General features: G+C 39.1%; 1 long non-coding RNA gene across 1 annotated transcript; it reads left to right on the forward strand.

The window, feature by feature from the left end:
- Nucleotides 1-790: 790 nt before the first annotated feature.
- Nucleotides 791-8114, forward strand: LOC116874553. Its single transcript, XR_004384020.1, has 3 exons — nucleotides 791-984; nucleotides 1467-1542; nucleotides 8023-8114. It is a non-coding gene; the product is annotated as an uncharacterized LOC116874553 (long non-coding RNA).
- Nucleotides 8115-13095: the final 4981 nt, after the last annotated feature.

Here is a 13095-nt window from a genome sequence, read left to right on the forward strand (position 1 = left end):
TGGCTTAAGTCTAGCAGACCTTTTTACTATAACTTTACTTTGTCAAAAAAAAAAAAATTCAATAGCTTGTCTTTGTAAATTACTTGTTAAAAAAAAAACCTTGTCCTCGTAAATTGGAGACTTCTCCAAATGCATATGCATCTCCACATGCTCTTTCGTCAGATTCTTCCATAAGGAACACAGTAACTCCCACCTCCCGCCTAGGAGGGATGTTTAGGGTTCTAAAGCATACGAGGCCAGAGAATGGGGCTAGCATTTCAGGGAGGGACATCATAAATATTCTCCTTGGTCCTCTAAGGGGGATAAAATTATTTAATACACAACCACTTATTTAATGTTTTAGGCAGTGCACGATGTGCTGGAGACCTGTACAATTTGGACAAAGGATATAAAGTAGTTTATTTTGGTTTAAGAGTCTTTTCTCCATCACAAGTGGCACTTTGAAACACCTATCAAAATCAACAGACTTGATTCTTTTGAAGGGGGTAATTGGTTGTTATAGCTTGAATGTTTATGTGCCCCCCCCCCACCATTCACATGTTGAAGTCTTTACCCCCAGTGTGACTTATTTGGAGATGGGGCCTCTAAGGAAGTAATTAAGGTTAAATGAGATTGTGAAGATGAGACTCCAATCCCATAGGATTAGTGTTCTTATAAGAAGAGACACCAACGAGGCTTGTTGTCTCTCTCTTTCACCCCTGGCACAGAGAAAAGGCCATTTGAGGACACAGCGAGAAGCTGTCTGTTTACCAGCTGGGAAGAGAGCTTAAACTAACAGGAACCTGCTATGCTGCCACCCTCATCTCAGACGTCCAGCTTCCAGAGCTGGGAAGGAATAAATTTCTATTATTTAAGCCATCCACTCTGTTGTATTTGGTTATGAAAGCCTGAGCAGATTAATAGTTATTAACCTAGTGTTAGACAGAAGCTCAGAGCACAGGGGACACAGAGGTTGACTCGCTGAACACCAAAGCCAGGATACATGTAAGAATTAAAAAAAAAAGACTTGATCTCTGGTGTGTGGAAATAAGATCAATTTAGATAAATGAAACTAACAATAGGTTGTAAGTTTTATCAGGTTTTTTTTTTTTTTCCCCAAACTTAAGTGATTAAATTATGGAACTTCTGAAAAAATCAAACTCTTGAACTTCAAGGCCAGAGAGTCTAATTTTGGCAACTGGGAGTAGGGTCTCTGTGCTTTATTTTAAGAAAGCATCCCAAGTAATTCTGATGATTAATTGGGTTTTGGAAGCACTAATCTAAGTATTATAGTGCTTACTTTTTATTGCTTTTTAAAGAAAGACATTGCTCATTTTCCATTCTTCTTAAGATGAGCATAACAATGCATGGTGGTCAAACTGACTCACATCTGAGCCATCGTCTCTTATAATTAAGAAGGAATTTAATAAAATCTTGTGCTCATACTATCTCTTTATCACCTCATTCTTTTTAAATTCTCTTTTTAGGAAACTTGCCTTGAAGCATGAGTCATCTTTTATTCAGCTTCAGAAGAAACATTTAAGTCTTTGTTTCATTTCCAGGGTAAGTTTTGATTGCTTTAGAGAATCAAGAAACAATAGATTCATCTTCCCCGCACAGGAATATTTCAGAATAACAGACCCTGATTTCATTTTTAGTCTCTTTTGTGCTATTCTTTGTTCTATTTGTAAAGAAAATTTTCTTCTCCCTCTTATTCCCTTTCCCTCTCCTCACCACCTCCAACATTTTCAGACACTCTAATTTTTATGTGATCTCATTTTTATAATTTGGAATTTGATCAAAGCTATTAAAAAAAGGAGCAGATGCTTCCTGGAAAATGCTGTTTTATCTTTGTTTCAGAGATTGTTCTATATAAGCATCACAGATTTTTGTGTTTTTCTGATTATTTACCCTTGTATATGTCTTAGTTTGATTCAAAATTGACTACAACTGACTCTCGTAATCCTCTTTAAAACATTGTGGGGCTGACGTGGCTTTCTGTTTTATTGAATTGCATGATATAGCTGTGCTTGAAGGGGAAAAAGTAGTTGAATATTGGCAATTTCATATGATCCAGCCTAATAATATACTTGGTGGCTGAATAAATGGAACCTCAGACAGAATAAGTGACTTTGCTCAAGGTTATCCGAATGTAAAAGAAAGAATTAGTTTCAATGTGCTCTTTCCCCTTTTAAAAAATTAAAAAAATTTTTAAATTTAAAAAAAAAAAATTTTATTTATTTATTTGACAGAGAGAGACAGCAAGAGAGGGAACACAAGCAGGGGAAGCAGGAGAGGGAGAAGCAGGCTTCCCACCTAGCAGAGAGCCCGATGTGGGGCTGGATCCCAGGACCCTGGGATCATGACCTGAGTGGAAGGCAGACGCTTAACAACTGAGCTACCCAGGTACCCCAGTTGTGTCTCTTTAAAAAATATGTATATATTTACCAACATATGCAACCTGTTTTCCTTTTTTCCACTAAATTGAAAACAATAAGATCTTAAATTGTGTTACTTAACTTCTATAGCACATGCATACAGATCTGATTCATAGAGAGGACACACTGCATTTTTATTGCTCTACACCAAGCAGGCTATTCCATGTTGCTTTGTAAATAGTCACAGTTTTAAATGAATGTGCCTTTTTAAAGGTGAGAAATAACTGTTATCATTCCTAGAACTTAAGATCACAGTATAAGGAATTTTTAGATGGGATATTTTTGTGTGTTATAATGGAAATGCCTAGTATATAAAGTATAAAGGTGCTAATGTTATTTTATCTATGTGATACTTATTATGTCTAGAAGCTGCTGCAAATAATCAGACCAAAAGGGAAGTAGTCATAGGATAAGACCTAAGTCCTGGAAGTTTGTTCTACTAAGATTTCAATTAATGGAAATATTATTGGAGCTTTTGGAAATACCAAAGTGAGGTTCTTGAAGTCATAATTGTTGAAGTAAACTTATTATTTTAATAGTTTGGTTCCTCTTACTTCCTTGTATTCCTATCCCTTCTTGTGTAACTCTGCCATGAGCAGGTTGGCCTGCCCCTCCTCTTGACTCATGCTCCATGTGACTCGTTTGGCCAGTGGAATAAAGTAGAAGTGACAGTGTGTCAGCTCTGAGCAGAAGACTCATAAAGCCTTGCACAATTCTGCTTATGCACTAGAGAAGTGGTTCTCAACTGGGGGCAATTTTGGCAATATCTGGAAACCTTATTTGTTGTCACAACTTGGGGAATTCTACTGGATCTAGTGAGGAGAGGCCAGGGATCCTGCTGAAAAGCCTGTAACTCCCCACAAGAAAAAAATTATTCAGTCTAAAATATCAAAATTATTGAGGTTCTTTATAGACTCTGTCATCCTGCAAGAAGGACATGCCTAGACTGGCCCTCAGGTCTTAGGAGGAAGATGAAAGACACATGGAATAAAACTAACTTGCAGAAATATGAGCCAGCCCATCAAGGTAACTGACACTCAGCTTTGTGACTTATGAGAAACACTCAGCTTTGTGACTTATGAGATTTAATATAAATGATTTCATATAACTAGGTCTTGAGGTGGTTTGTTAGGCAGCAATAGCTAACTAATACAAGCTTGCAACAAAGAAAAGGTGAATGTTGGGGACAAAGTCACAAGTCAGTAGAACATGTTAATCAATTATCAACCAAAAGATAAAAACATTAAACAATTGCAGTTCTTAATCCCTACCAAGAGAATATATTTTTAAATTTTTTTCTGTGAAAAGAAATTCAGAAATTTGAATATTTGTATCATATTTGTATAATAATTTGTACATTTTATAAGTCAAAGGATAAAGAATAATAGTATATTAACATAAACAAGAACCTCTGTTCTTATTAAACTAAGTAATTACTATAAAGTATACTGTATACAATTCAGTTGCATCCATACTAATTAGGTGTCTTCAGGCCCAGGCATCATGATGAGCACTGTAACTACAGGGAAGAAAATAGTCCTTGCATACAGTAAGCTCCCCATACAGCTGGTATATTCAAAACTTTGTATTCATGTATTTTTAACGAGTGTATCATTGATTTAGGAAGAGCACCTAACTTAAACAAGTCTATCCTTGGAGCTCCAAATATTAATCTCTGCTTTTTCTGAGTCTTTACCCCTCTCTTCTACTCTTGGGGTTATCATTTCTTCTATACTTGGGGCTATTTTTACCTCCTCAGCCAACATGGAAATGTAAAAAAGATGAAAAAAAATACATATCCACATACAAGTCAGAAGCACTCACACAGGAACATGGGTACATGTGGAGGTATATGACTAATAATCGAAGATTAGTTAGGCAAAGGCAGTGGGGAAGTGGGATTCTGCCTAGAAAAGAGGAGTAACGGGGCCTCATTCCTCAAAGGCAAGAGGGGGAAAGGTTAGATTTTTCTATCACAAGCACTGGGGAGCAAAGCTAAAGAGACTTATTACTGGCTATTCTCCAATATATATTCCTCTTCCTTGGTCACCCCTTGCCTGTGGACGAACCAGAGTTCCACAATTCCAGAGACTGGAAGTTTCACCCGAATGAAAAGATCTTGGAAACCTTATATGGAGATGAGAATATTAAAAAACACCCCATTTGCCATTTGGACTTTTCCTACAAGAAGGTAAAACTGGGAACATGTAACACCACATGCAATCCTACATAACCATATTTTTATTGCTTTGTTGAGCCTACATTCTATTTTCACCTGTGACACATTGTTACATGCATTTCATGCTATTTCAAGATTTAAACATTTCTCATTAATTTTTCATTTTCAAAATATTCTTTGTCAATAATATAATTAAGTTTGTGATTATTCCTACTGAGGTCTGAAAATATGAAATCTTAGAAATGTTGTTTTTCTCCTTCTATAGTAATCCAACATATTTTCATAGCAGCAAGGCAGAATTTCCTGGTAGCATGGTTTCTATGCCTCCCACAACAGAAAGGCTAAAAAAAGGCTTTAAGTAGAGAGACTATGCATTTTTTTCTAATTGTGGCAAATTAAAGTTGGGGTGATGAATAGATCCTAGGGTGAATGCCTTGGATCCCCCCTCTCTTGCTATTTATACCTGTTGTAAACATTCAGCAGAAACAGGACAGACTGACACCCACACTTTGAATTCAAGAAGGATGATACCATACATACACCAAGAGGGTATGAAAATGTGTATTACTCACATAACAAGGCTTTGTGGGAAAGCAAGGCAGGATTCTCAGGCGGGTCTAAAAATGGCCCGGCAAAGCAGTGAAAGAAAACTGGCTGGAGGTTTTTGTGGTAGTCACAAGGGTGTGACTGGGGTCATGATCTCACAGGTAGCAGGGCATCCATGGTGTGAATTCCTCTGGCTCCCTAGGAAAGAGCCCCCAGACTTTGCTATCTGCTTGCTGAGATATAGGCAGAAGGGGAAAGGGTGGAGTGAGGCTTAAAAGTTTTTTGTAATCAAACATCAGAAATGGAGTCAAGCTAGTTCTTAACATGCCTTTATGGAAAACCCTTTGGGTATGGATGGAACAATGGGACTTGTTCCCTTGTTTAACATGGGAATATATAAAATGTGATGGGTTGTCACTTGTGATTTTGTTACATGGTAAAGGTGAGGCTGTTGCTCCTGTGATTAATAGCACAGTATCTATATACATATGACCCCATCCACACTCATTCTCCTCTCCTGCTGAGCTTGAAGGAGCAAACTGTCATGCTCTGAGCTGCCTATGGAGAGGGCCACCTGCAGGGGACTGTGGGCAACCCCTAGGGCCAAGGGCTTCAGGCCTTCTGCTCCAAGGAATCAAATTCTGCCAAGAGCCACAACTATATGAGCTTGGAAGATAACCCTGAACCTCAGATGACATTCAAGCCCAGTTAACACCTTGATGGCAGCCTACAAGATCCTGAAGCAGAAAACTCAGTGTCCAGACTCCTGATCCAATAAAACTGTGAGGTACTTAATGTATGTTAAAGCTGCCAAGTTGATGGTACTAGATGCATCAGCAATTAATATATATAATATGACTAATATACCAAGGCACGACAGTTTTTTTCTAGACTTTTCCCTGTATCTTTTGATGTGAGGAAAAGATGTCTGATTTTAAACAAAAGATACTTGATAGGATTGTATTTTTATTTTGTTTGAGTAGATGGCAAAGAGATTAAAGCCAGAGGTGGAGGTCTTTCAGCATAGTGGAGGGTTTCAGGATGGAATGGACAGATAAGAACTTCGAGGGGGAGAGAAAGGAGGAAACTACTGAGATAAGCATGGCATCTCAGGTGACCTCAAGCAGGGTTCTGCCCTGGGAATGGGAGAGACATTACGAAGCGGTAATTAATAAGATGCTTGTGGTAACTGGATGTAGGCAGTAGAAGATGAAGGAATCCAAGGGAATGCAGGATCTTTGAGACAGTGGCATGCAGACAGTGACTAAATTATTGATAGAAACTGGCCAAGTCAGTGAGAGCTTGATGTGGGGAGAGGATTACTTTTACATTAAACATGTTGAATTTGCATGGACTAAAAGTAGAGTTGGGATTCAGGACCAAAATTCACTCCTCATAGATTCAGCAGACATGGCACTGAGGACCTTCAAAGGTCTGCCACTGCATAAGCTCTGGACATAAAACGGAGGGACAATCCAGTGAGTAAGTAGGTACGTTCTCATGGCACATGGGTGGTTCAGGCGTTAAGTGTCTGCCTTCGGCTCAAGTCATGATCCCAGGGTCCTAGGATCGAGCCCTACGTCAGGCTCCCTACTCAGTGGGAAGCCTGTTTCTCCCTCTCTCTGTCTCTCTCTGTTAAATAAATAAAATAAAATCTTTAAAAAAATTAGGTATATTCTGTGCCTTTAAGATGTTTGCATTCTAGTTTAGGCAGACATGTAAGGGTTCATTCATACATTCCTACTGGGTACGAGTTCCGTGACAGAAGTAGGATGAACACATTGTAAAGCCAAAAAGTTGTTGAGAATCTTTCTCATCCTTCAGCACTCAGTTCAGGCTGACTCTTCCCCAACCAGGCTCTCCCTAATGCCCTGTGGCCTCAACAGAGCACCCTCATGTACCTGTCCCCTTCTGTGGTGATTGTTTGTCAATACCTCTGTTTTTCTTTTCTTACTAGAATGTGAGTTCCCTGAGGGCCCAATAGTCTCTTTCCTCTCTCCTTTGTATTCGGATGCCTCACACAGCCCTCGTTACAGAGTTGCACTCAAAGGTCCCTTGTTGAATGTGTTATGGTTGGTGGGGTAATTAACTTGTTTAAGGTGTGATTTGCACAAGGAAGGAGGGATTGGGACCATTAAAAAAAAAAAAAAAAGCCAGAGCCCCAGGGAGGGCTGTCTCTGGTACCTCTTCAATAGTCTTTTCATAAAGCAAGCCTGTCAGCTCCCAGGACACACAATGTGATGGCCCTATTAAGGTTTTGCCTTTTTATAAAAAGTGACTTTAGATGTGTGGAATATCGAATTGGCATTATTATCCAAGGATACTCATTACCAGCTCAGGAGGCATCTCCCTGTGGGCACATACAACCCTACACCGGAGAGGCCTTCGTGACTCAGGCATTCATCCTGCCACGCTATAGGCAGGGCACTGTGCCGCATTCGGTATGTACACTTCTGGGGTCTTGAATTGACATGCAGCATGTGGGGGCTTGTGGAAAACAAGCAAAACAACAGAAAAAAGCCAAACTAAAATCTGAGGGAAACAGCTCCTGTACCTCACAGTAGTGATGATCATTGGCCAGAGAAAATAATTACCTTCGTAAATGAGAAGGTCCTTTCAGTGTCCCACTTCATTCTTTCTGAATAATGAAAACGATAACTTCTGATGTTGAATATTGTTTTCTTTCCTTGAAATCTCAAAAGACAGATTTCGCAGATGTTTTCTAAATGTTTGAGCTGTTTTGCCACCAAAAAAAAAAAAAAAAGTGTTTCTCTATTTGGATTTAATATTGCAGATTTTTGTTTCGTTGAGGTGATATGTATAGAATAGCAAAATGAGCATAGACCATTTTCTGTTTCTTGGTGTTGAAATCTTCCTCAGGGACAGAGAAAGTGGTAAAATAAAGTGGAGTGCTCCAAAGAACATGCCCTAAAGGGAGTATCTGCTGAATGGAGAAAGGAGTGGTGGTAAGTGTGGAGGCCAAGAAAAACAAGGCTGTTCCCACCCCGAGTCTAGCCCTGACATAAGTGCAGCCATCTTGATGTTCCTTATCACAAAATATTTCTTGGGTTCTGACCTACTCATGTTAGCACTTTAAACAGTCCCTCTCTCCTTTAATGATTGATTTTAACCCCTGGATTCAGCTGCCTCCGTCTTTCGTAACTCCCCTACACATTCCCCAACTGATCAATGTTGACTGGAGTAGGTAGGGACAACTCTACACCCCTACTCAGCAGGAAGAAGTTACAGAAGATGAGACCTTCCACTTTCAACAACCTTAAAGATTTAAGGGTCAAAATTGTTCAGGGGGAAATGTGGAGGCTGAGAAAATTAAGGCCATTCCACCTCAAGTTTAGCTGATGTGGGAAACAGAGGAAGAAGAAAATCATTAAAATTCCTCACCTATTGACAAGCCCTTGAAACAGACAGAGTGGCTCTCCCCTGGGGACTTAACTGCCCTCACCCTGAGATTTTGCTAAGGACAATCCTAGCCTGACTGACCCCCTACCCCGACAGGTCTGACCAGAATCCTGTAAGTCTACTTTAACAATTCCTTTAGGAAACTTTATCTCTAAACCTCCAAGATAGTGTCAGGAATCATTCCTAAGTATATGACCCACTAATATACATCTAAAGAGTCTCACAGGAAGATTTTTATTATTGGTAATGAATAACCTTTTCCTCAGACAACAGCTAGCCCCTCAAGGTCCTGGAGACCTCGCTTCCAGAATTCCTTAGAGACTTACATCATCCATAACCCCCTTTGTCCTCACCCACTGCTGAGTCCACCCCTACTCTGCCTTTAAAAACTCTGACTGTAATCTGGTTCGGGGTCCAAGTCCCTACTCCGCTGTGTCGGGTATACTTGGGCCCAGGCTTAAGCTTGTCAAATAAACCCTCATGTGATTGCATTGGTGCTTGGCTCCTTGGTGGTCTCTTGGACGCAAAAACTCAGGCATAACAGTAAGTGAGAATACCCAGGCAGTGGATAATCCAAGTTAAGCATTCACCCACAGTCATTTAAACTGTTGCTTGTTGTGTACTGTGACATAGATCAATTCCTATACAGGTTCTAGTATAAGGAAAACCACAAGGAAAGTTTAAGATTTGAGGTGATTTAATTCTTCCTAGTGCCATTGGTAAATTCCTAAAAGAAAATATTTGGATGAAGGTGGTCTAACCAAATGTATATTAGAAATAAATACAGTTTTTCAAAAAGAGATCATTTGTGCCTTTGATTTATGACTAAGTCCACTGATGGTTACACAGCCACATACTCTATCTTAACTAACCTCAGTCTAAATAGCGACAGAGAGCCAGAAATTTAGCAGGCTACAATATTTGGGTTTCATTAGAGTGCCTCTTATCAGTCACTCTGCCTGGAAAAAGGCCAGTCCTGGGTAAAAGATCAGATTCTTCATGATGCCTCCCAACTGAATGATGAAGTTCTAGAACCTAGGTGAGGTTCGGTGGGGTGAGGTCCGGAGCCAATGACCAAGAAAGAATTCTTGAGACATCTTTGGTACAAAATGGTGGTTTATTAAAGCACGGGGACAGGACCCATGGGCAGAAAGAGCTGCTGCCCCGTTATCCTGAGGAGTGGCTGATTATATACACAGGAGTTGGGTAGGTGAGAACAAAGGGAGTGATGTTAGTCTCTAAGGAATTTTGGAAGCAAGGTCTCCAGGACCTTGAGGGGCTAGCTATTGTTGGGAGAAAGGTTATTTATTACTAGTAGTAAAAATCTTCTTGTGAGACCCTTTAGATGTATATCAATGGGCTGGCCATATGCTTGGGAATGATTCTCAACACTATCTTGGAGATCTAGAGATAAAGTTTCACATTTCTCCATCAAGGGTCCTTGTTAGTGAGATTTGGGTTTAGAAGAAATTTAACTTTATTTAGGGCTTGAGGAACTGAGTTATTTGCCTCTGGAAATTGTGCTATTGTTAAGATAGCTTCTTTGTTGTAAATCTCTAGGACATTGGTAAACCAAGGGAGACTCCTATTTTGCAGGATTGTGATCTCTGCAAGTTAGCTATTTGCTTTTCCTTTAGGGCAGCCAGAGGTGGCTGAGGAATGTCACACATATTACCGAGGGAATTGAGTGGAGAGTGGGTGCAAGGTGTCAGCTTTTGCTTTGTCCTCAGCCAGCCTCCTGCTCCCTCATCATGAAGGCAACTGTTTCACACTCCTTCAAGGCAGAGGTTGATCCGAGACCAAGAGGGAAGGGAAGGAGACAGAAATCTATAGTTAGAAACCAAATATTTTTATAATAAAAGGTCATATCTAAATGAAGATCTTTAAGTGGGAATTTTATTATTGTTAACCTGTCCTTTCTGCCCTTTTTGTGTTCATTATTTTCGGTTTGGATCCCTAATCTCTTTGTCCAAGTTTTGAAGAAGCCATATCGGCAACTGATGAGGAGGGCTGCACATAAACTGGAGAATTTGTATTTGGATCTGGGTGCAGAAGAGATTTTAGACTTTCTTCAGAAAGGATATAAATATGTTTACGTAGATATTAGCATTTCTAAAAATATGTGTAGTTATTGGGCAGCCAAAGAGGTGAACTGTAGTAGTCATCAAGGTTGACTTCTTAATATCCTGCTCCAAATTTTTTTCACAAGATAATCATGATGTCTTATTTCCTTTGTCAATCCTAGGCAAGGAAACTTCAATGGAATATTACTATAGTGCTTCTGGAAAATGGTTTCCTGCTTCTCCAAAAGATACCCCCAAAATTATATGGTTTCATTGCTGACTCTAGAAGTTGTAACTCTGGTTGTATGTAACATGTGAAATTTCTGCAGCTATCTTGCAACACTTTGAGGACTGGTCCAGCACAAAGAGGAGGGAGATCAACAGGAATCATAGAAATGTAAATTTGGAGTCTCTGACTGTGGACTCCACGATTTAAAATAATACATTTCATTACTGCTTAATCCAACTGGAACTGGGTCTTTTCTTATTTAAAGTAAAAAAATACTAGCTTACAAATAGGTTATACATGGGCTGTTTTGGTTCCTTTAATACAGTGGGACCTGATGTTTTAGTTGATCTGCATATATCCACTGGGTATACATCAGAAGTAGAGTTGCTAGGCTTAACTGGCAACTGGCAAAAATCAAAATACAGGATACTCAGTTAAATTGGAATCTCAGATGGACAAATATTTCATGGGATATATACTGAAATTTAAATTTACCTGGGCATCCATATTTTATCTGACAACCATAATAAGGATATCTTGGTGATAAGCTATAAATAGATACTTTTTATGCCCCAGGCTATTCTGGCTGCTTACTGGCAAAGAAGACCATATTACTTATGGATGACAGTGCAGAAGAAAGGCGAGTCAGAGTCCTTGGCACTCTTGTTTATACTGGGGGTAGGGAGTTTAGATTATGTGTGGCAATTTTTTTTTTTCTATGAAGAGCCGGATAATAAATAGTTTAGGCTCTGCAGGCCTCAGTGTCTTTGCTGTCACCATTCCTCTCTGTTATTGCAGCTTGAAAGCTGCCACAGACAATATATTAATGGGGAAGTATGGCTATGTTTCAATAAAACTTTATTTAAAAAACAGATGAGCTATATTTGCCTTGCAGGCTGTAGTTTGGTGACCCCTTATCTAGATCATCCAATGGGGACTGGTGATGGGACATGACTTGCTCAGCCAATCCCAGAACAGTCTCTTAATACTTCATCTCTGATCCTATAATGTGCTAGATTGAGTTGCTGAGTTAGAAAATTTGATAAAGCCCCATTTAAAACCCTTGTAGAGCCCAGGGCAATATTTACAGCTTCTATTGTTGCCCATATGCCAAAACCTTGATTAAATAGAACCTTCCTTTTCAATACAGAAATGAAGTGTGGAATTGGAGGGGAATGGCAGACAGCAAATGAAATTATAGGGATTGCAATGTAAGAGGCAAGATCCATTTCCTAGTGTTAATCATCTCTCACTGAAATAAATTTACTGCAAGCAAAATAAGGACATTTTAGATTCAGAATGACACAATAAAAATAAATACCAACTCTAGGAATAGTAGTAGATCATCAGAACAGGGTACTACGAGCAAAGTTTACTTGTGAAAGAATAGCATATCTAGGTTTGGTAAATCAGAAAGATTAAATTAAAGTTCAAGATGTAAGAGACTAACTGGAGATACCTTTCTGGATCACAGACAAAAAGTTTAAACAGATGAAAGTGATGATAATAAATAGGGAGAAAATGAGGCAAATTTCTTTCAAGGAAATAACAGAGCTCAGATTGACTTATTTCACTTAACCTAATACCCTCTAGTTCCATCCACACCAAGTGAAATAAATCAAGAAAAAGACAATTATCATAGGATCTCACTCATATGTGGAATTTAAGAAACAAAGCAGAGGGTCATAGGGGAAGGGAGGGAAAAATAAAACAAGATGAAATCAGAGAGGGAGACAAACCATAACAGACTTTAAAAATTCAACTAGCCAACTTATAGTACATCATTACTTTCAGATATAGTGTTCAATAATTTATCAGTTTCATATATCACCCAGTGCTCATCACATCACATGCCCTCCTTAATGCCCACCACCCATTATCCCATCCTCTTTCCTCCAGCAATCCTCAATTTGTTTTCTGTAGTTAAGAGTTTCTAATTGTTTTTCTCCCTCTCTGATGACTTCCCACTCAATTTTCCTTCCCATTCCCAATGATCTGCCTGTTTCTTATGTTCTACATATGAGTGAAACCATATGATTAATTGTCTTTCTCTGTTTGATTTATTTCACTCAGCATAATCTCCTCCAATTCCACCCACATGGATGTAAACAGTAAGTTTACATCCTCTGATGTCTGAGTAATATTCCATCATATAAATATACCACATCTTTATCCATTCATCTATCGATGGACATCTCAGGTCTTCCCACAGTCTGGTTATTGTGGATATTGCTTCTATGA

Source organism: Lontra canadensis, unplaced genomic scaffold, assembly GCF_010015895.1.
Source record: "Lontra canadensis isolate GAN:19392208 unplaced genomic scaffold, GSC_riverotter_1.0 scaffold37, whole genome shotgun sequence".
Classification (NCBI taxonomy): Eukaryota; Metazoa; Chordata; class Mammalia; order Carnivora; family Mustelidae; genus Lontra; species Lontra canadensis.